The sequence below is a fragment of the Ursus maritimus genome, unplaced genomic scaffold, assembly GCF_017311325.1.
Source record: "Ursus maritimus isolate PB19 unplaced genomic scaffold, ASM1731132v1 scaffold_3, whole genome shotgun sequence".
In the NCBI taxonomy this organism is placed as follows: domain Eukaryota; kingdom Metazoa; phylum Chordata; class Mammalia; order Carnivora; family Ursidae; genus Ursus; species Ursus maritimus.
Genome location: NW_024425563.1, coordinates 27,820,518 through 27,842,402, shown reverse-complemented (window position 1 = coordinate 27,842,402; position 21,885 = coordinate 27,820,518). Strand labels below are relative to the sequence as shown.

General features: G+C 38.3%; 1 protein-coding gene across 3 annotated transcripts in view; it reads right to left on the bottom strand.

Annotated features, from left to right (window-relative positions):
- CADPS2 (calcium dependent secretion activator 2) overlaps window positions 1–21,885 on the bottom strand; it is a 528,567-nt gene that overhangs the window by 265,120 nt on the left and 241,562 nt on the right. The gene's annotated exons all lie outside the window — the stretch shown is intronic.

The window sequence follows — 21,885 nt, the reverse complement described above, 5'->3', positions numbered from 1 at the left end:
GAAAAAAAAAAAAAAAAAAAAAAAAAAAAAGGCCCATCAAAATTCCCCCCTCAAGTTTATAGAAGACTTACTCTTTCCTTAAAACAAAAGAACACTTAAGAAAAAAACACTGTCCTATCTTCCAGGTAATAGGGTTCCTATACTTAAAGCGTTCAAGTTTTATGAACTAGGAACCACTACCATGAATAATAAGTCTCATTCTGCTGAAGACACCTGATAATTGACAATACTATAGATGTATCAACGTGTCCCCTTTCTTCTAAACAGGAAGCCTTAAAATTATGATTTTTAAAAAATTATATAAATTTAAAAATAACTTATTAATAAATTAGTAATAAAAAATCTTAAAATACGAAAGTCACTGTCATGATACATTAATAAAAGTGTCTTGGTAGGGGAAGAAAACGTCACTTCTGTGGTTGGAGCAGAAATTTCCTAAACCACATTGTCCAACCTTTAGCTAGACAGGATAGGAGAGAGAAGACTCAAAATCAGAAACAAAAGAGATCTTACAACTGATGACACATAAATAAAATCATGTAAGAGACTGTTCTGAACAATTAATGCCAGTAAATGGAATGACAAAGAAGTCATGGATAAATTCTTAGAAACATACAAAACTGATGAAGAAATAAAAAAAAAAATCTTATCACACCTGTAACTAACAAGGAGATGGAATGAGTCATCAAAAACCTGTCAACAAAGAAAAGCCCAAGATCAGATGGCCTCACTGGTAAACTGAATCACAATTTTTAGAAAGAATTAAGTACTAATCACTTCTCAAACTCTTCCAAAAAAACCTGAGAACACTTCCATTTTTTATTTTTCAAGAGAGAGTGAGAACATGCGAGCAGGAGGGGGGAGGAGGAGAGAGAGAATCTCAAGCAGACTCCTGCTCAGTGTGGGGCTCCGTCTCATAAACCTGAGATCATCACCTGAGTGGAAATCAAGAGTCAGAGGCTTAACCAACTGAGCCACCCAGGTGCCCCTGAAGAGAACACTTTCAAACTCATTTTAAAAGGCCAGCATTATCCAGATACCAGAGCCAGACGAAGACATAGTAAGAAAAATTATAGGCAAATATCCTTGGCATAGATAGATACAAAAGTCCTCTACAAAATACCAGCAAAACAAAATAATTAAAAGGATCATACACCATGACTAAGTGAGTTTATTCCTGGGATGCAAAAATGATTCAACATATGAAAATCAATGGGATACACCACAGTAACAGAATGAACAATAAAAATCACACGATCATCACAATAGAGAAAGCATTTGACAAAATTCAACATCCTTCATGATAAAAATCCCTGAAAAAAATTAGGTATAAGGGGAATTTAACTCAATAAAATATTGGCCATATAGGACAAGCCTACAGCTAACATCATACTCGATGGTGAAAAGCAGAAAACTTTTCTTCTAAGATCAGAAACAAGGCAAGGACGCCCACTCTCAGCACTTTATTCAGTATACTACTGGAAGTCCTGGCCAGAGCAATTATGAAAAAGGAAAAAAAAAAAAAAGAATTTAAAAAGCATACAAATTAGAATGGAAAAAATAAAATGATCTGTTTGCAGATACTTTGTATGTAGAAAACACTAAAGATTCCACAAAAATGTTAAAACTCCATAACGAATTTAATAAATTTGTAGGATACAAAACAATGTACAAAAATCAATTGCATTCCTATACACTAACAATGAATTATCCACAGAGGAAATTAGGGGGAAAAATACCATTAACAATAGCATCAAAAAGAATATTAATTTAGGAATAAACTTAACCAAGGTGGTAAAGACTAATAGAAGGAGAAGTACATGAAATTGATGAAAAAACTTAAGAAGAATTTAAGAATAAGTAAATGGAAAGATACCCCATGTTCATGGACTGGTAAATTTATTATTGTTCAACTGTTCATACTATCCAAAGCAATCTACAAATTCAATGTAACCCCTATCAAAATTACAGCAGTTAACAAAAATTTTAAAAATCCTAAAAATCAAATGGAATCACTAGAGACCCTGAACAGCCAAAGCAATTTTGAGAAAGAAAGAATCACACTCTTGATTTCAAAATACATTACAAAGCTATAGTAAATAAAACAATATGATACTGGTTTAAAAACAGACATAAGACCAATGAAACAGAACAGAGTGCCCTGAAATACTCACATATCTACAGTCAACTGATCTTTAACAAGAGTGCCAAGAATACACAAAAGGTAGTCTCTTCAACAAGTAATGCTGGGAAAACAGGATATCCACGTGCAAAAGAATCAACTGGACCTTAACACTGTGCACAAAAATCAACTCAAAATAATGATTATTTAAAAAAATTTTTTTAAAGATTTTATTTATTTATTTGACAGAGAGAGACAGCCAGTGAGAGAGGGAACACAAGCAGGGGGAGTGGGAGAGGAAGAAGCAGGCTTCCAGTGGAGGAGCCTGATGTGGGGCTCGATCCCAGAACGCTGGGATCACGCCCTGAGCCGAAGGCAGCTGCTTAACGACCGAGCCACCCAGGCGCCCCCAAAATAATGATTTAAATGTTAGATCTGAATCTATAGATTTATAGAAGAAAACATACGGGTAAATTTTCAGGACACTGGTCTAGGTAATGATTTCTTGGATATGATGCTAAAACCACAAGCCACAAAGCAAAAATAGCAAAGTGGGACTACATCAAAAAAGCTTCTGCACAGCATAGGAAACAATCAACAGAGTGAAAAAGCAACCTATGAAATGTGAGAAAATATATGCAAATCTTATTAACTGATATTAATAATTTTAATATCCAAAACATATAGAGAATACAACTCAATAGCAAAAACAAAAACAAGTTAGAAAATAGGTAAAGAACTTACAGACATATCTCCAAACAAGATATACAAATGGTCAAAGGTACATGAAAAGATACTCAGCATCTGTAATCATCAGGGAAATGCAAGTCAAAACCACGATGAGAGATTACATCACACCTGTTAGGATGGCTATTAATCTAAAAAACAAACGATAACAAGCGCTGGTCAGGATACGGAGAAAATGAAACCCTCATAACAGTGTTGGTGGAAATATAAAATGGTCCATTCAGTATGGACAACAGTACGGAGGTTCATCAAAAAATTTTAAAAAATAGAACTACTATTTCTGCACTACAATCCAGGGCAATCTTACTTCTGGGTATATACTTAAAAGAACTGAAATCAAGATCTCAAAGAGATATTAGTACTCCCAAGCTCGTTGCAGCATTGTTCACATTACTTGAGATATGGAATAAGCTAAATGCATTATCAATGGATGAATGGATAAAGATGTGTAAAATCACCCCACCTTAAACAAGAATGAAATCCTGCCATATGTGACAACAAGGATGAACCTTGAGGGCATTATACTAGGTATAATTAGCTAGTCACAAAAGGACAAAAAGCAGAATGGTGGTTGCCAGGGACTGGGGGGAGGGGGCACTGAGGAAGTGCTGCTTAAGGAGTAAAAAGTTTCTGGGGCACCTGGGTAGCCTGGTTGGTTGAGTGTGTGACTCGTGGTTTCCGCTCAGGTCATGATCTCAGGTTCATGAGATGGAGCACTGTGTTAGGCTCCGTGCTCAGCAAGGAGTGTGCTCTCTCCCTTTCCCACTGCTTCCCCCCCCCCCGGGCCAATGCATGCACATCCTTCCTCTCTCTCTCTCGAATCAATCCTTAAAAAAAATAAGTAAAAAGTTTCAGTTATAGGAGATGAATAAATTCTACAGATTGAGTGAAAATCATTTTGCTTATAGTAAAAAATACTGCACTTAAAAATTCATTAAGAGGGAAGATCCTATGTTCTGTTCTTACCACAGTAACGAATAAATTTCACTTGCAAAGGATGTCAGTCTTCATCTAACTACAACTACTGCAACTGTGTTTCATAGAGTTACCGAGCTGGAAAAAATATCATATAATAATGTGTATATACATAAAGGCACACTATAGATATTATCCCAAAATGAGCATTTTTGTCTATGAGGGTATATTCAAGGAGTTATTAGAATGAATATAAAAATTTAAAACACTATAATACATTGTATTAATATTTTACTATGTTTAAGTAAAAAAATGCTTTAATAAAGAAAAGACTGTGCTGAGATCAATCTGTGTGCAAAACCTCCACCCAGCTCAATGGGTCTTGGAACAGTACTTAGATTTCTTAGAGAAAAGCCAAAGGAAGCACCCTGCTCTCGTGTACAGAGGCACGGGGGAGTACGGCATTTCTGACCGCTACTCAGCTTGCAGCTCTCCAGGTCACCACGGCCATGTAAACACTCTAATTTACAGAAACAACCTCCTGCATTCCCTTCCTACCGCTGAGGGCCCACAAAGGATTCCAAGACAGTTTTACAAACTGTTTCAGATTGCCCTAGGTCTCACACAATCCCAGTAATACAGGGTTGCACTGAATTTAGGATTATCCTTCCCTTTGCTGATCCACACGTCAATTGTAGTGGGAGTCCCGCAGCTCCGTACAAGTCACAGCTGAGTGCCCTGCACATCACGTATTAACACGGTGCCACCGAGGAAGACAGGGCCGCAAAGTTACCGTCACAACTGCAAAATGCTCCGATGCGCAGGGCGAGCAACGCTCCGACGGCTGCATTTTATCAGAGCAGATACAGATCTTCAGTGACATCAACTGAGAAACAAAACCAATGCTCGTAGCAAATATATGACAACCAAAGAATGCTGTCCCTTCAGAACTGACACTAGGCCGTTATTCATGTTGAAAACTGCCTACATTTGATCGAAACTAACTCTCAAATCCTTAAAAAAAAAAAAAATGGTTATGGGGTTCTTACCAAATAAATATTGCGTGGCAATAAATGGCAATAAAAACACCCCAGCCAAAAATCTCAGGCAGGACTGTGGAGTCAAAAGCCCACTTCACTTCATAAACTCCTTTCATGTTGTCAAGAGCACTCAATCCTTCATCAAGTGTGAGGCCCCTTCTGCTAATTCTCTGGACTTTAAAAAACAGGATGCTGAGAGAACACATACACATTTTAAAGAGAGAAACGTTAAAAAATTCAGTGACGAGCGTGTAAAACAAAGGCTAGAAGAAAAAAAATAGCATATGGAGAGAGGTAAAAGCAGCAGAACGCGGCTGAGTGTTCCCACACACATTATCTCAATCGATTCACAATATAGTCCTCGATACAAGCATACTTCCCATTTCACCAATACGGACGCAGGCTGAAAGACAACCAACTAGCGATGATAACATGGGTTCATCAAAAAATTATCACACCGATAACTAGCATCTGTGGCGCAGCTAGGATTTATATTCCGGTCTGTCTCATTCTTTTCCTTAAAACCATGTTGTCCTGCTAGACGCTCACTATAATCACTCTGAAATTATCATTTTAAAATCTTGAAATATGAATTCTTTAAAAACTCTACCTCCTTAACTTTTTTTTTTTTGAAAGCTTTTATTTATTTATTTATTTGACAGAGAGAGACAGTCAGCGAGAGAGGGAACACAGGCAGGGGGAGTGGGAGAGGAAGAAGCAGGCTCTTAGCAGAGGACCCTGATGTGGGGCTCAATCCCAGGACTCTGGGATCACGCCCTGAGCTGAAGGCAGACGCTTAACGACTGCGCCACCCAGGTGCCCCTCTACCTCCTTAACTCTTACTTCCAATATAGGTCTTTCTATTTCTAATGATTATAAATTCTGGTCATTTCTGAAATTATGAACTTGTTTACCACTTCACATTAAATGCTATTCAATTAGGTTTCCTAAAATGTCTTTTCTACTTCTTGATAGCATCATCATCATTCTTCATTCATTGATTGTTTCAAGGATCTTGGCAAATTCTTTGTATGTGCTACCCTGGCTCTCTCCTCGCAGCGGTTTTCCAAGCAGTTATCATTGCACACATGTCTCAAGAGAAGACTGGTCCTACGTTGTACCCTTAGGAGATGCTCTGGTGTGGGTGAAGATCTGTAGCAACCACAGTAGCAGTGGGCCCCAGGGGCCTCTCTTAGACTGCCAAACTGAGTTCTTGACAGAAGGATAGGAGAGGCAAAGAATAAGGGCAAAGAATAAGGACCATATGAGTTAATTAGTTTCCATCTGAAGCATAGCAATAGTAATATCATCTGATCTCAGACTGAGTCTGACTCTAATACATGGTGTGCTTGAAAACTTATATACACTCTTCACACATTTTCGAGTTCACAGCTAGAAATTTTAAATTTAAATGTTAAGGGTTGCAAAGGATCTAATTCCTGGTACGCTGTAACCAATGATATTTAACATACAACTGTGATGTCGTTCTTAAGGGGATTCAATGGACTCTACCATAGCAGGATAATCTTACCACCATCCATTTTAAAAACACCTGTATAACTCTTCTTTAATAGAAATTTGAGGGGTGCCCGGGTGGCTCAGTCACTTAAGCGTCCAACTCTTGATTTTGGCTCAGGTCATGAGATCGAGCCCTGTGTCAGCAGCAAGTCGGCTTGAGGATTCTCTCTCTTCCTCTCCCTCTGCCCCTCTCCACTGCTTGCACTCTAAAATGAATAAATTTTTTTAAAAAGATTTTATTTATTTATTTGACACAGAGAGAGAGAGAGACAGCCAGTGAGAGAGGGAACACAAGCAGGGGGAGGGGGAGAGGAAGAAGCAGGCTCTCAGTGGAGGAGCCTGATGCGGGGCTCGATCCCAGAACACCGGGATCATGCCATGAGCCAAAGGCAGATGCTTAACGACTGAGCCACCCAGGCACCCCGAAAATAAATAAATCTTTAAAAAAAAAGGAAATTTGACATTTTAAGCTTGAGATTCTACTTTGATTCCATTTCCCCCCTCAGAAACCTAGTTTTATTCTACTATATTTTAATACCTGAGTATGTTTTATTGAGGACCCTATCATAATTATCTGTACCAAATTTATATATAAGTTTTAGTTTCTGATAATGCTCTGTAAAGAAAATACACATTAATATGTATAATGTTGTATCTATAAAAATACCTATTTATGTAAAATACCTATTTATATAAAAATACTATCTCCTTCAGGAATATACCTCAATATAAAAGTCACATATGACAAGCCCATAGCTAACATCACACTCAACAGTGGAAAACACAAAGCTTTTCATCTAAGATAAGGAATAAGGCAAAGGTGCCCATTCTTGCCACTTATATTCAACATAATATGGAAGTCCTAGCCACAGCAATTAAGCAGGGGGAAGGGAGGAAGGGAAGGAGGGAGGGAGGCAGGAATAAGGAACGGAAGAAGGAAGATAGAACGGAGGGAAAGGAGGGAGGGAAGGGAGTGGGGAAAAGGGAGGGAAGGGAAGAAAGGAAAAGAAGAAAGGGGAGGAAGGAGAGAAAGAAAGAAAGGCACAAAGAGAAAAAGAAAGAGGCATGCAAACCAGAAAGTAAAGAAGTAAACTGAAGTAGTAAAACAGAAGAAGTAAAACTGGCTCTGTAGAAAACATGATCTAACATATAGAAAACCCTAAAGACTCCACCCAAAAACACCTTTTAAAAGTAATGAATAAAATTCAGTAAAGATGCAGGATATAAAAATCAACATACAAAAATCACTTGCATTTCTATACACTAACAATAAACTATCCATAAAAGCATTAAAAAACAGTCCCACTTACAACAGCAACAAGAAGAATAAAATATGTAGGAATAAATTTAACCAAAAAGATGAATGATCTGAACACTGAAAACTGTAAGATGTTAATGAAAAGCACTGCAGAAAATACAAACTGGAAGATATCCCGTGTTCTTGAATCAGAAGATGATTGTTAAAATGTCTATTCTACCCAAAGTGACCTAACAGAGTCAATACAATCCCTATCAAAACTCCCATGGCAGTTTTCTAAGAAACGGGAAAAAAAATTCCCAAAATTAGTTTGGACCCACGAAAACTCTTGAACAGCTAAAGTGATCTTGAGAAAGAAGAACTAAACTGAAGACATCACACTTTCTGATTTCAAACAATATTACAAAGCTATAGTAATCAAAACAATATGGTACTGCCATGAAAAAAGACACACAGACCAAGGGAACAGAAAACACAGCCCAGAAACAAACCTGTGCACGTGTGTTCAAATGATTTTCATCAAAGGCGCCAAGAATGTACAGTGGAGAAAGGATGGGGTCTCTTTAATAAATGGTGCTGGGAAAACTGCACATCCATATGTAAGAGAGTAAAACTGGATCCTTATTTTACACACAAAAAAACCCCTCAAAATGGATTAAAGACTTAAACATAATTCCTGAGACCATAAAACTCCTGAAAGAAAACACAGAGGTGGGGCGCCTGGGTGGCACAGCGGTTAAGCGTCTGCCTTCGGCTCAGGGCGTGATCCCGGCGTTCTGGGATCGAGCCCCACATCAGGCTCCTCCGCTATGAGCCTGCTTCTTCCTCTCCCACTCCCCCTGCTTGTGTTCCCTCTCTCGCTGGCTGTCTCTCTGTCAAATAAATAAATAAAATCTTTAAAAAAAAAAAAAAAGAAAGAAAACACAGAGGAAAAGCACCCTGTGTTGGCAAGTTTTTTTTTGGATTACACCAAAAACATAGGCAACAAAAGGAAAAATCAAACTAAAAAGCTTCTGCACAGCAAAGAAAATAATCAACAAACTGAAAAAGAAACTTCTGGAATATTTGCAAAGCATACATCTGATAAAGGATTACTATCTAAAACATTTAAGGAATTCCTACAACTCAATAGCAAAAGTCAAATAACCCTATTAAAAATGAGTAAAGGAACTGAACAGACATTCTTCCAAAGAAAACCTACAAATGGCCGATAAGTATATGAAAAGATGCTCAACATCACTCACCATCAGGAAAATGTAAATCAAAACCAGGAGATATTACCTCACACCTGTTAGGATGGCTATTATCAGAAAGTCAAAAGATAAGTATTGATGAGGATGTGAAAAACATCTGCATTTTGGTGAGAACATAAATTTGTCCAACCATTACGGAAAACAGTATAAAATAAAAAACAGAACTGCCATATGATGATCCATTAATTGCACTCCTGAGTATATATCTAAAGGAAATAAAAGCACTACCTTGAAGAGATACCTGCATTCCCATGTTCACTACAGTATTCTTCACAGTACCTAAATATGGAAACAACCTGAGTACTCATCAATAGAAGGATGGCTAAAGAAAATGTGGTCCATACATACAATGGAGTATCATGCAGCCTTAGAAGAAAGTCCTGTCATTTGCAGCAACACGTAGGAATGAACCTGGAGGGAATTATGTTAAGTGAAATCAGCCATATGCAGAAAGACAAATATTGCATGGAAATTAAAAAAAAAAAAGTCCAACTCATAGTTACAGCATGAGAATGGTGGTTATCAGAAACTGTAGGGTGGAAGACATGGGGAGATATTAATCAAAGGGTACAAGGTGTCATTTATGAGTAAGTTCTCAAGAACTAATTACAATACGGTGACTATAGTCATATAGTTTATAATGTATTATACACTTAAAATTTGCTAAGAGAGTAAGTAGATCTCAAGTATCTCATCACACATACACAAAAGGTAACTATGGGATGTGATAGATAATGTTAGTGTGATTGTGACAATCATTTCATAACACATACCAAAACATGTTTACACCTTAAATATATAGTTCTTTGTCAAATATCGAATCAAAAACTAGGAAATAAAATTCCTTCCGAATTTAGTTTTTATTATAATTACTAATAGTATTCAAAAGGTCCAAAATAAATATGACAAGTGATTAATAGTAAATATGAAAAATAAAACTTTTTGATATGCATCTCTTATTGAAATGGACAGTGCTTTTTCCCCCCAATTAGTTGATCTATCTAAAAGGTAACTACTACTTAATTCTACATCGAGTTCATCATCAATCTCAATTGATCAATTGCTAGGATTTTGTTTTCCTTCATAGGTACAAAAAATAAGTAGATAGACATTATAATAGCCATTTCCATCAACTCTTAATTATTTTCTACTTAAATGTCACCAAATACAGTGATTGATAAGCAAAAATTATTTTTCAATCATTTAGCAGTTGAGAACAAATCCTTCATCTTTGTTGAAAGCAAAGAAGTATAAGCCACCTAATTTACAGAAGGATTTATGACATCATTTGTCCATAACTTTCTCAAAACTAACACATCACGAATTTTCCTTTTGAGTGGTGACCTGGAGGTTTTTGCACTCCAGGACAAGAATCATGGTCAGACACAAGCTGGTTGAGAGAGGTGCCTTTCCTTTGCAAACTCAAAGAAGGGAGCCTGTGAAAAGGGAGTTGAGAAAGAACTTGCACACAGCAGGCTCTTTTCTAGAAAGAAGAGCTTTAGGAATGAGTACTTATGAACTAAGGAATCATATACCGATTCTATTAAAATTATACTTGTCCCTGTGTCTCCCTGTAGAAGTAGTTTTGTTTATCCAGAAGTTCCCCCAACTCAGGAAAGTCAAGGTAGCAAGAGTAGGAAGTGATCCTGAATTCTAGCTGCCACTCAGCACACACAAGCCGAAGAACTGGCTCTTTAGAGCATGTTTTCCAAGGAATTTCTAGAAAAACAGAAGCTTGGGATGGGAAAACAAGGACTGGATATTCTGATTAGAAGCAGGGCTGGCTCAGGTGTCATACCGTGGAACCTACTGGGACTATATTTTTCACACTGTAAAGGGTAGACATGTAGATTGCTGAGCACTGTTTGTCCATATTCCTGCAGCTGGTGCTGGACAGAAACCAGGATGTATAATACACAGTCCCTGTCTTCAACGAGCTTCTAGCACATTGGAGCCATCTGCCAAGGAAATTAAATGCAAGCAGGAAGAGGCTATGTGGGTGATATTAAGCCAGTAGCTCAGGAAAGAGGAAGAGGGCAGCTACAGGATGCATCACTGTAGGAGGGGGTAGTGTGATGTCCCAGCCTCCCGGTAGCAGAGGGAGGTGCACTAGACCAAAGTTCGATGTGGACAGAAGGCATTTGCTAACCGAGAGGACTACAAAGAGTACTCGCACACAAAAACATGGTTCCCCTTCACCTTTTCCCCTCCTCCCAACCTCAACCCTACCCAAAAGTGTAGAATAAGTATACCAACAGACAAAAGAAGAAGAGTGAACAGAACAGACGACAGTACCTTCTCCCCTTCTATAGGTTTCTGGATGAGCTGGAAGAAAAGGAACAAGTTTTAAAAAGGCTTAAGCGTTGACTTAAAACTGTCTGAAAACTGTAAGACCTGAACATGTTATTTAACGCCTAACAATGACCAGATAGAGTTATGGTTCCTGCCAAGACGTCTTCAAAGGATATGGAAGGCGAATCCGGGAACGTGTCTGAGAGTAATACAGGGATAAAAATTAAGTTGTTTGCTACTCACGCTCCGCCAAATTTAGCCCATTCAACACACAGGTTACATAAATCGAATGGAATAAAAATGAAAACAACTACAAAAGGCTGCTCTGGAAAAAAGTCACAGATTATAAAGGGAAGCTATTTACAAGCTGTAAATCCATCATAGAGATGTTTATAATTATAATTACGTAAACTTTCTCCCTCTCACTGTCATTTTCCATTTTAGCTCACTAGGGCTCTTCAGCCAGCATCTGGAACCTTAATATATCATGTTTTCCTTTAATTCAGATGTCACTAATTACAAGGATCCCCAAATTAGCTTCCTTTACTTCCGAATAAATTCTCAATGAATGTAATTTCGGTATTTGGCCAACGTTTGTCTCTTTAGGCTTCATTTTGTTCTGCTCCAGTAGCATCAGCGTAGAGAAATGTTACTTCTGGTGAATTCATTTATATAAGACGAAGCCATCTCCTGTTTTTAAAAATGGAAATGATCTGAAAAGATGAAACTTACACCGTTCGAGTGTTTACCTTTAGGTTCATTAAAAACAGGCACACTTTTTGATAGATTTAAAAATGTAGTGTATTTGATTTTTGGTCTACAAGAGAAGCAGGCTAATGAAAACTAACTCAGAAATTACTAAATTAAAATGAAAACTAATATGCTTTCATAAAAAGCACGGCAGGCTTCTTTTAGTTTATATGCAGTCTGTATTGAATCTCTCAAACACCTGTCCCAGCACCTTGTCACCCTGATAAGCTTTCCATTTGTAGCTGCACTATTCTCTCCATAGTTTGACAAATTATTAAATTCTGATTCAGATTTTAGAGTTTCCAGAAACGGGTACTGGAGCTTGTATTTCCCATCATTTTCATGATGTTGAAGAATGTTCCGTCCTCATCTCTGTAAATATATCTCTCTACTGATATAGCTCGTCCGGTTTTCTTATTGCTCCTTACCTTTATATTTTATTACTTCCAGAGGGTGGGGTGCAGAGACCAACTAACCCTCAAGTATCTTGAATAAAATAGCGCTGTGGCACCAAAGCGGTACAGTATGGTAACAAAACCAACCCTCCGCCTAACAGTGCTGCTTCCCGTTACATCTGTTTTATTGTCGTAAGAACACATAACACGGGATCTACCCTCTTAAACGCTTAAGTGTACATTACTGTTCACTGCAAGCCCAATATTGCACAGGTCTCTAGAGTTATTCATCTTGCATAAGTGCAACTTTATATGCCTTGAAGAGCAACTCCCCATTTCCCCTTCCTCCCAGTTCCCGGTTTGTTTTTAACAACCAATTCCTTTGCTTTTATCTCCCTGGTACCAAGATCTATCTTCGCCCTCCATGGGATATTATTAGCTCTTGTGTTTTTTTGTTTTTTTTTTTTTAAAGATTTTATTTATTTATTTGACAGAGAGACAGCCAGCCAGATAGGGAACACAAGCAGGGGGAGTGGGAGAGGAAGAAGCAGGCTTCCAGCGGAGGAGCCCGATGTGGGGCTCGATCCCAGATCGCTGGGATCACGCCCTGAGCCGAAGGCAGACGCCCAACGTCTGCGCCACCCAGGCGCCCCAGCTCTTGTGTTTTTAGGCACTCAAAGGATGGTCATTATTTGCAGACACAATGTTATCAAGAGATTTGTGATGACTACATGAGCCTTCCCCCATCAGTCTGTCATTCTTCTTACGCTCCCTTTCCTTTCAGGTGGTATCATTAAGGGTAGGAGCTAAAAATCAAGTAACAAAATGTCTGGAAATGGGAAAAAGCTATGCAAGTGTAAGCAACAGTGTTTCTGTACCTCTATTCATACAGAACAAAACCTTTCCTGGCTGAGAGACTATGAAACAATGACTTAAAAATCCATGAATAGTTTCCTCCATAACTGAAATACGTTTACCTACATTGCCTTCCCTCTGTTAAAAAATAAAAACTTTAATAGATTAACTCATTACTACTCTTTATAAATCAAATGTCTATAAACACACTTTTATTAGATCCCAGATTCTATATTCTAAGCTAGGTACCAATCTCACATGCTGTTTCCACCTAATTGCTGGCAGGAAATATGAGCTACAGGAATGAAACAGGCAGTGGCCAGAAATCTTGATTAAGTTTATTGGAAATATGGACTAAATAAGGCACTTTAATTAGTATCAGACAGAAGGATGAATTGATCTCCAATACCACACAAACTGTTGAAGCTATAAAATTTAGAAAACGTGTCTGAGGCATGATTCACTATAATGATGGAGGAGATGAATCTCTTTCCTGTTGCGCAAGAGGAGTTCAAGATTAAAGTAACCACACTGCTGAAAAGCTACAGTTGGTCAGCATTCAGAAGACGCATTTTTAAGGTAATCTGTCCCTGGGATACAATGATAAATATAAATCATTTAATTCATTTTACAGTTAACTCAGTGTTCATGAGGAAACAGAAAAGCTATTTTAGCCAAATTTCCTTGTGGTAAGAAAAAAAAAAAAGAGTACTGGAGGATTATAGTAATCTTTTCTAACTTGTAAGCATTCTAATTCATTTAAATTATCCAATTAGATGTTCCGTATTAGCAGGCTCTCTTTATGAATACATCATAAATTAAATGAGAAACACCTTAGGAAAATCTAGTCGATTTCATTTATATGAGATGTCCAGAAAAAATAAAACTCTAGTGCTAGCAAGTAGGTGAGCGGCTTCCTGCCACGGGCAGCTGGAACACTGCAAACAGACACAAGAGACTTTCTGAAGTCATGTGTTTTAAAATTGAATTGATAGCAGCACAAGCTGATAGCAGTACAAGTGCCTAATTTACTGAAAATCATCTACTTGACAATGGAAGAATTTTATGCTGTATAAATTATACTTCAGTAAAGCTTTTTAAAAAGATTCTGCAAAAAATAACATGGTATTCTAAATCTTAGGGCATTTGCACCCCCCTCAAGATTTCATGGACTACTGCTGTCATAGTGCTTATGCCCCCTACTTCCAAATTCACATGGTGAGGCACAATCCTCAGTGTGATGGGATTTGGAGTTAGGGCCTTTGGGAGGGAATCGAGTTTGGATGAAGTCATGGAGGTGGTGGTCTATCTCTCCACTCTGTGCGGGTACAAGGAGAACTGAGCCCTATGTGAACCAGGAAGAGGGCCCTCACCAAGGACCCAACCCTGCTGGTGCCCTGATCTAGGACTTCTATCTCCAGAATTGTGCAAAATAAATGTTTGCTGTTTAAACCCCCCAATCCATGGTATTTTTATTGTATCAACCCAAACTGAAAAGTGTGATGCTACTGTAATGAATACATAAAAATGTGGAAACAGCTTTGGAACTGGATAATAATGGCTAGAGGCTGGAAGAATTTTGAGATGCATGCTAGAAAGAGCCAGTATTACAATGAAGGAACTCTAAAGGAAATTCTGGTGAAGGTTGAGTAAGAAAAGAGAGCTAGAGAGGAAGCTTCCATCTTCTCAGAGAATGGATAATATTTATGAACAGAATGTTGGTAAAAATATGTATGGTAAAGGCTATTTTGATGAGGTCTCAGTGGAAATGAGGAACATGTTACTGGAAACTACAAGATTATCTTTGTTATCAGTGGCACAGAACCTGGCTGAACTGGGTTCATGTTCTAGTGTTTTATAAAATGTAGAACTTCCGTGCAATGAAACTAGAGATTAACCTGAGGAAATTTCTAAGTGTTGAAGGAGCAGCTTGGTTGTTCCTGACTGCTTACGGTAAAATGCAGTAAGAGAAAATGAATTAAAGACAACTGTTATGCAAAAAAGTTACCAGCTCATCAAGATTTTAAAGATTCTCAGCCTGTCCATAATGAGAAAGGATGATCGGAAGGGAACACTAAAAGTATGGTAGACCAGCCATCTGATAAGGAGGTAAGTTTAGGTATGAACCATGAACTTAATCAACCATCTCAGCAGAAACACTGTTGGTTTAAAGTGAAGGAGATAGAAAGAAATGTAGGAAGGCTGATGAACTCCTCAGGACCCTACAAAACTGGACCAGAGATTCAGCTATGAACACATTCTAGTCTTCAGGACAAGGGAGGAATGACTCCAAAGGTGATTCAGAGATCATCAGGGCTGCTAATTTCAGCACAGGCCTTTAGTGCAACCAGCCTGTAAGGGTTTGCAGGAGTTGGCAGGACACTGATAGGACTATCTCCACCTCGGTTTCAAAGGCTTAGACCACTGCCCACCGGGACCTTGTGGATGGGCCCATGGCCTTGGTTTCAACATGCCCCATGAGAGCTACCAGAAGCTGCAGGAGCAAAACACCCACCCAGCAGAACCACACAGCTGTGACCACTGCTTTAGTGGGTCCAGAAAGCAAAGCATGGAACCAAAGGACAGTACTCTTGAGCCTTACTGTCTAAAGGAGTTTATCTTGCTAGATTTTAGATTTACTTGGGACTTGTCATCCACTCCTCTATTCCTCATTTCTCTGTTGTTGAACTGGAATATCTATTTTGTGCCTCTCCCACCACTGTTCTCATGAAGCATATAACTTATTTGGTTTCACAGGTTCACAGCTGGAGAGGAATTTTGCCTCAGAATGAATCATAATTCGTTTTACCCGTATCTGATTTAGATAATATTTAGATGAGACTTTGGATTTTAGACTCCAGAACTGATGCTAGAATGAGGTGAAACCTCTGGGGCTGTTAGGATAGAACAACCCATTTCACAGATGAAGACATGAATTTTGAGAGGCCTGAATGTGTAACCCCCAAAAGTTCAGATGTTGAAGCTCTAATCCCTAAGGTGATAATGTCTTGAGGTGGGGCTCTTGGGAGGTAAACAATGTGGATGATGTCGTGGGGATGGAGCCCCCATGATGGAACTCATGCCCCTATAAGAGGATGAAGAGATGCCAAAGCTCGTTCAATCTCCATCATGTGAGGACCTGGCAAGAAGGTGGCCTTCTGTTACCCAGAAAGAGGGTCCTCACGGAGAATGTGACCATGCTGGCACCTTGATCTCACAATTCCCGAATCCACAACTGTGAGAAATAATGTTTGTTGTTTAAGCCACCCAGTGTTAAGACAGTATTTCTATTACAGCAGCCTGAACTAAGACACCTAGAAAAAATGATTGAATTGCCATAAAAGAGCTCCCCAACCAGTGAGTGGTGATATACTGTTGTGTTCCCAGTGGGTTTCAGGAGTGACTTCAATTGCCTCAGTCACTGGGGTGCCATGGTAGGATCTGAGTCTTTTATTTTCTTGCAACTAAGAAACCTCTTCCACTGACTATTTACTATACAAATAACACATTTTCTTGATCCAAGTCTCCTTGCTGAGTGAAAACGTAGAGAACATATTGATATTTATGGGATGCTGTTCAAGCAGTGCTTAGAAGGAAATTTATAGCTGTAAATGTCTATATTAAGAGAGCTGAACTCAAAAACCTAACTTTCACTTTAAGACATTAGAAAAAGAAGACCAAACTAAACCTAAAGAAAAAAAGGGAAGGAAATAAAGGAGATTAGAGTGGAAATCAATGAAACAAAAGTTGGGTTTTCTAAAAATAAATTTTTTAGCTAGATAGACTAAGAAAAAGGAGATTCAAATACTAGAATTCATTGAATTCATTTTAGAAATGAAAGAGGGAATATTTTATGGAAATAAAAAATATTATAAATGAATAGTATAAACAATTGTATGCCAATAAATTAGGTAACTTGAATGAAATGGACAAATTACTCTAAAGACACCGAACACCAAAACTGACAAGAAGAAATACACTGAATAGTTCTACAACAAAGAGATCAAATCAGTAATGGAGAATTACCTACAAAGAAAAGCCCAGCACAGAGGGCTTCGCTGGTAAATTCTACCAAACATTTAAGGAGTTAATACCAATTGTTCATACTTTCAAAAAAAAAAAAAAAGAGAGAGAGAGAGACCACTTCCAAACTCATTCTGTGAGGTCAATATAAAATCAGATAGAGAGGTCAGGGAAAAAAAAAGATATTACAGACCACTATTTTTTAAAGAAATGCAAAACTCCTTAACAAAATCCTGGAGAACTGAATGCAGTAACAAAAACAATTATATATCATGACCAGGTGCAAATTATGCCAGGAATATAAGGTTGGTTTGACACCTAACAATTAATGTAATGCACCATGTCAATAGGATAAAAAGCAAAACCCATATGATCATCTATCTCAACAGAGGCAGGGAAAGCATCTGACAAAATACCTTTTCATGATGAAAACAGTATCAAAGCCATGAACAGAAAGGAACTTCCTCAAATTGGTTAACAGGCATTTGCAAAATATCCAGAGCTAGCATTATGCTTAATCATGAAAAATATATGCTTTCCTACTAAAATCAGGAAGAATGCACGGATGTCTACTCCTGCCACTTCTACCCAACACTGCAGTGGAAGAACTAGTCAGAGCAATTGTTGGGGTTAATGTAGAGTATGAAATCAGCCATAATACTTGGCTTGCTAAAATGTAACACAGAGGCCGCTGAGGGCAAGGAAGGTTTCAGAGAAGGGCATAGGCCTTTGGAATGCCGAGGCCTACGTGGTTCACTCTGCCCTTGAAATGTCGCGTGGAGCTGCCTTCCCGAAGCTTTCCTAGCCCAAACAGTCACCCTGCGATTTAAGAGGTGTAGGCATTGTCCCTTAGGCTGTGTTTAGCTGAACTCCTAGAACGCGGCCCAAATTAGCATACCACATCTTTCCAGTAAACAGATCCTCCCAGTTTCAGCAAGACCCCTTGTCAACATCAGGTGCTTGAGAAACAGTGATAAGGATTTGTGATTATCTTGAAGGGCCAATAAAAGCTGGAGCAAAGAAGAGCAAAGGGTCTTCGCCTGTGACTGTTGACCCTTGCCCTTCTCTCTTTCACAGCAAAGCTTGGAGTAATCTTTCATCCATTGGTACAGGGATTGCTGGCCATTCCCGGCAGGCAATTAGGCAAAAAAATGAAATAAAAGGCATCTAAATCAGGCAGAAAGAAATACGATTATCACTACTTGCAGATGACATAATTTTATATAGAAAGAAATCTAAGAAATCTAATAAAAAACCAACCATTAGAATTAACAAGTTCAGCAAGGGTGCAGCATGTAAGATCAACATTTAAAAAATTATCTTTATATACTTACAGTAAACAATCCAAAATAACTTAAGAAAATAATAAAATACCAGGAATAAATTTAACCAGAGAAGTGCAAAACTTACACTCTGAAAGCTACAAACTATTGTTAAAAGAAACAAAGGTCTAAATAACTGGAAAGACACTCTATGTTCATGAATAGGAAGACAACATTGTTAGTTAAGAAGACAGTACTCTCCAAACTGATCAGATTCAATACAATCCCTATGAGAAGCCCAGCTGGAGATATTTTCAAAACCTTTACAGAAATTGGCAAATTTATCCTAAAGGTCACATGGAAATTCAGAATAGCCAAAATAATCTTGAAAAAGAACATAGCTGGAAGACACATACTTGTGATCTCAAAATGTCACACAAAGCCAAAAAAAAACAAAAACAAAAGCAAAACCCACTTCATACAAGGCAATGGTAATCAAATTAATGTGGTACCAGCATAAGGACGTCAATGTAATACAATTCAGAGTCCAGAAACAAATCCATATATCCATGGAAAATTGATTTTCAAAAGGGCACCAAGAACATTTCATCGGAATTGAATAGTTTCTTCAACTTAAGAACTGGACAACTGAATTGTCACATGCAAATAAAGGAAGTTGAACCCTTACATCCTACTACAAATAAAAACCAACTTAAAAGTGGATTGATGAGGGGCACCTGGGTGGTTTAGTAGGTTATGCGGCTGACTCTTGGTTTCTGCTCGGGGCATGATCTCAGGGTCGTGAGACTGAGCCCAGCATGGGGCTCCACGCTCAGTGCTGAGTCTGCTTGAGATTTTCTCTCCTCCTTCCTCTGCCCCTCTCCCTGCTTGTGCACATGCAGGTGCACTCTTTCTTGAAATAAATCTCTAAAATTGATTAATGACCTAAATGTAAGAGGTAAAACTATGAAAGTCTTAGAAGAAAACATGGGGCTAAATTTTTGTGACCTTGGATTGAGCGCTAGATTCTTAGACATGGCTCCAAAAGCATAAGCAACCACAACGAAATAGATAAAAAGATAATCCACACAATAGGAGAAAAGATTTGCAAATCATATATAAGAATCTAACAACTAGAATATGTAAATGGCTCTTACAACTTAAAAGACAACTCAATAAAAAAAGGAGCAAAAGACTTAAATAGATATTCCTCTAAAGAAACATGCAAACAGCTAATGCAATATGTGAAAATATGCTCAACATCATTAGGAGCAAAGTGTAAATCAGATCACAATGAGAAACCCCTTCATCCCTACTAGAATGACTGTGTATAGGGCAAATAATACCTACTGGTGAGAATGTGAAAAAACTGAAACTCTTACACATTGTCGGTGGGAATATGAAATGGTGCTACCACGGTGGGAAGCAGTTTGGTGGATCCTCAAATATCTAAACATGCAATTATTACACGGTCCAGTGATTCCACTCCTATGCGTGTACCTGAAACAGCTGGAAACAGGAACTCAAACAGATACTTGTACAACTTCAGCTGCAGCTTTCACAGCAGCCACGAGGTGGAACCAACCCAAGTTTCCTCACTCTAAACGAATGGGTAAACAAAACGTGGCATATACATACATGCACTACACTAGGATTTGGTCATAAAAAGAAATTAAGTTCTGACACATGCCAGAAGATGGAGGAAGCAGAAAACATTATGTTAAGGGAAAGAAATCAGTCCTAAGAGAGCACATACTATCGGATGCTATTTATTTGAAATGCCCAGAATAGGCGTATCTATAGAGACAGAAAGTCACTTAGTTGGTCAGGATGGGGTGATCTGAGGTTGACAGGTCAAGGGTACGGTGTTTCTTTTTGAGGTGATGAATACATTCTAGAATTGTTGATGGTTGCCCAACTCCGTGAATATACTAATACAGACTAATACAACTGACCTTTACAACAAAAACCGAACCTCTCCCTTGACTCCATATGCCCTGCCAAAAATAGCCCCAATCAATTTCCTTCTATTTCACAGCCTCCTCTTCGGTTTAAAGAATCTCTTAAAAGAGTTGTTTATTCTCATTATTTTCACTTTATTATCACATTGTAACTCAACTCTATTTGCCTGCAGGAGTAAATACTATGCCCTTCAATATTTACTGTGACTTAAAAGTCATAAAAATAAGTGCAAGCAACTGAATAAATTCTGACAGCCTACTGGGTACTAGAAGAACAAACGGGACAAGATACCTGCCCTTTTCTCAAGGGGGAAATACAAAAGGAACAGATAAGAAGCATATTAGTTTAAAGATTAAAATGAGCTAGAAAGTACCTGCTTTATACTGGGTTATTTAAAAGAGGTGTTCTCGGCAAGTGAGGTTTAAGATTTTTTTTAAAAGTAGGCTCCATGCCCAGCGTGGAGCCCAATGCAAAAGTTTGAACTTCACAACCCCAGATCAAGACCTGTGCTGATGCCCCGAGTTAAGATTTTTTTTTTTATATTTAAATTCAAGTTACTTAACGTAGTGTATTATTAGTTTCAAGGTAGAGTTTAGTGATTCATCAGTTGCATATAACACCCAGTGCTCATTACATCAAATGCCCCCTTAATGCCCTTCACCCAATTACCCCATCCCTCCACCCCCTCCCCTCCAGCAACCCTCAGTTTGTTCCCTATAGTTAAGAATCTCTTATGGTTTGCCTCTGTTTTTATTTTTCCTTCCTTTCGCCTATGCTCATCTGTTTTGTTTCTTAAATTCCAAATGAGTAAAATCATATGGTATTCGTCTTTCTCTTTTTTTCCACTTAGCAAATATACTCTTGTTCCAGCCACGTCATTGCAAATGGCAAGATTTCATTCTTTTTGATGACCGAGTAGTATCCCATTATATATATACACACGCCATCTTTATCCGTTCATCCACCAATGGACATCTGGGCTCTTTCCATATTTTGTGAACATTGCTGCTATAAACAATGGGGTGCATGTGCCCCTTCAAATCACTATGTTTGTATCCTTTGGATAAATACCTAGTAGTGCAATTGCTGGATCATAGGGTAGCTCTATTTTAAACTTTTTGAGGAACCTCCATACTGTTTTCCAGAGTGGTTGCACCAGCTTGCATTCCCACCAACAGTGTAAGAGCGTTCCCCTTTCTTCACATCCTCGCCAACATCTGTTGTTTCCTGAGTTAATTTTAGTCATTCTGACCAGCCTGGGGTGGTATCTCACTGTGGTTTTCATTTGTTATTTCCCTGATGATGAGTGATGTTGAGCATTTTCATGTGTCTCTAAGTCATTTGTAGGTCTTCTTTGGAGAAATGTCTGATACCAAGGATCCAGCCATACAAAGATACATGGGAAGGCAGGCAGAGGGAAAAGCAAGTGTAATGGTATGTTTGAGAAATTACGTGAAGTCCAGTAACTGACCAGGGAAGAGAAGGGCTAGTGA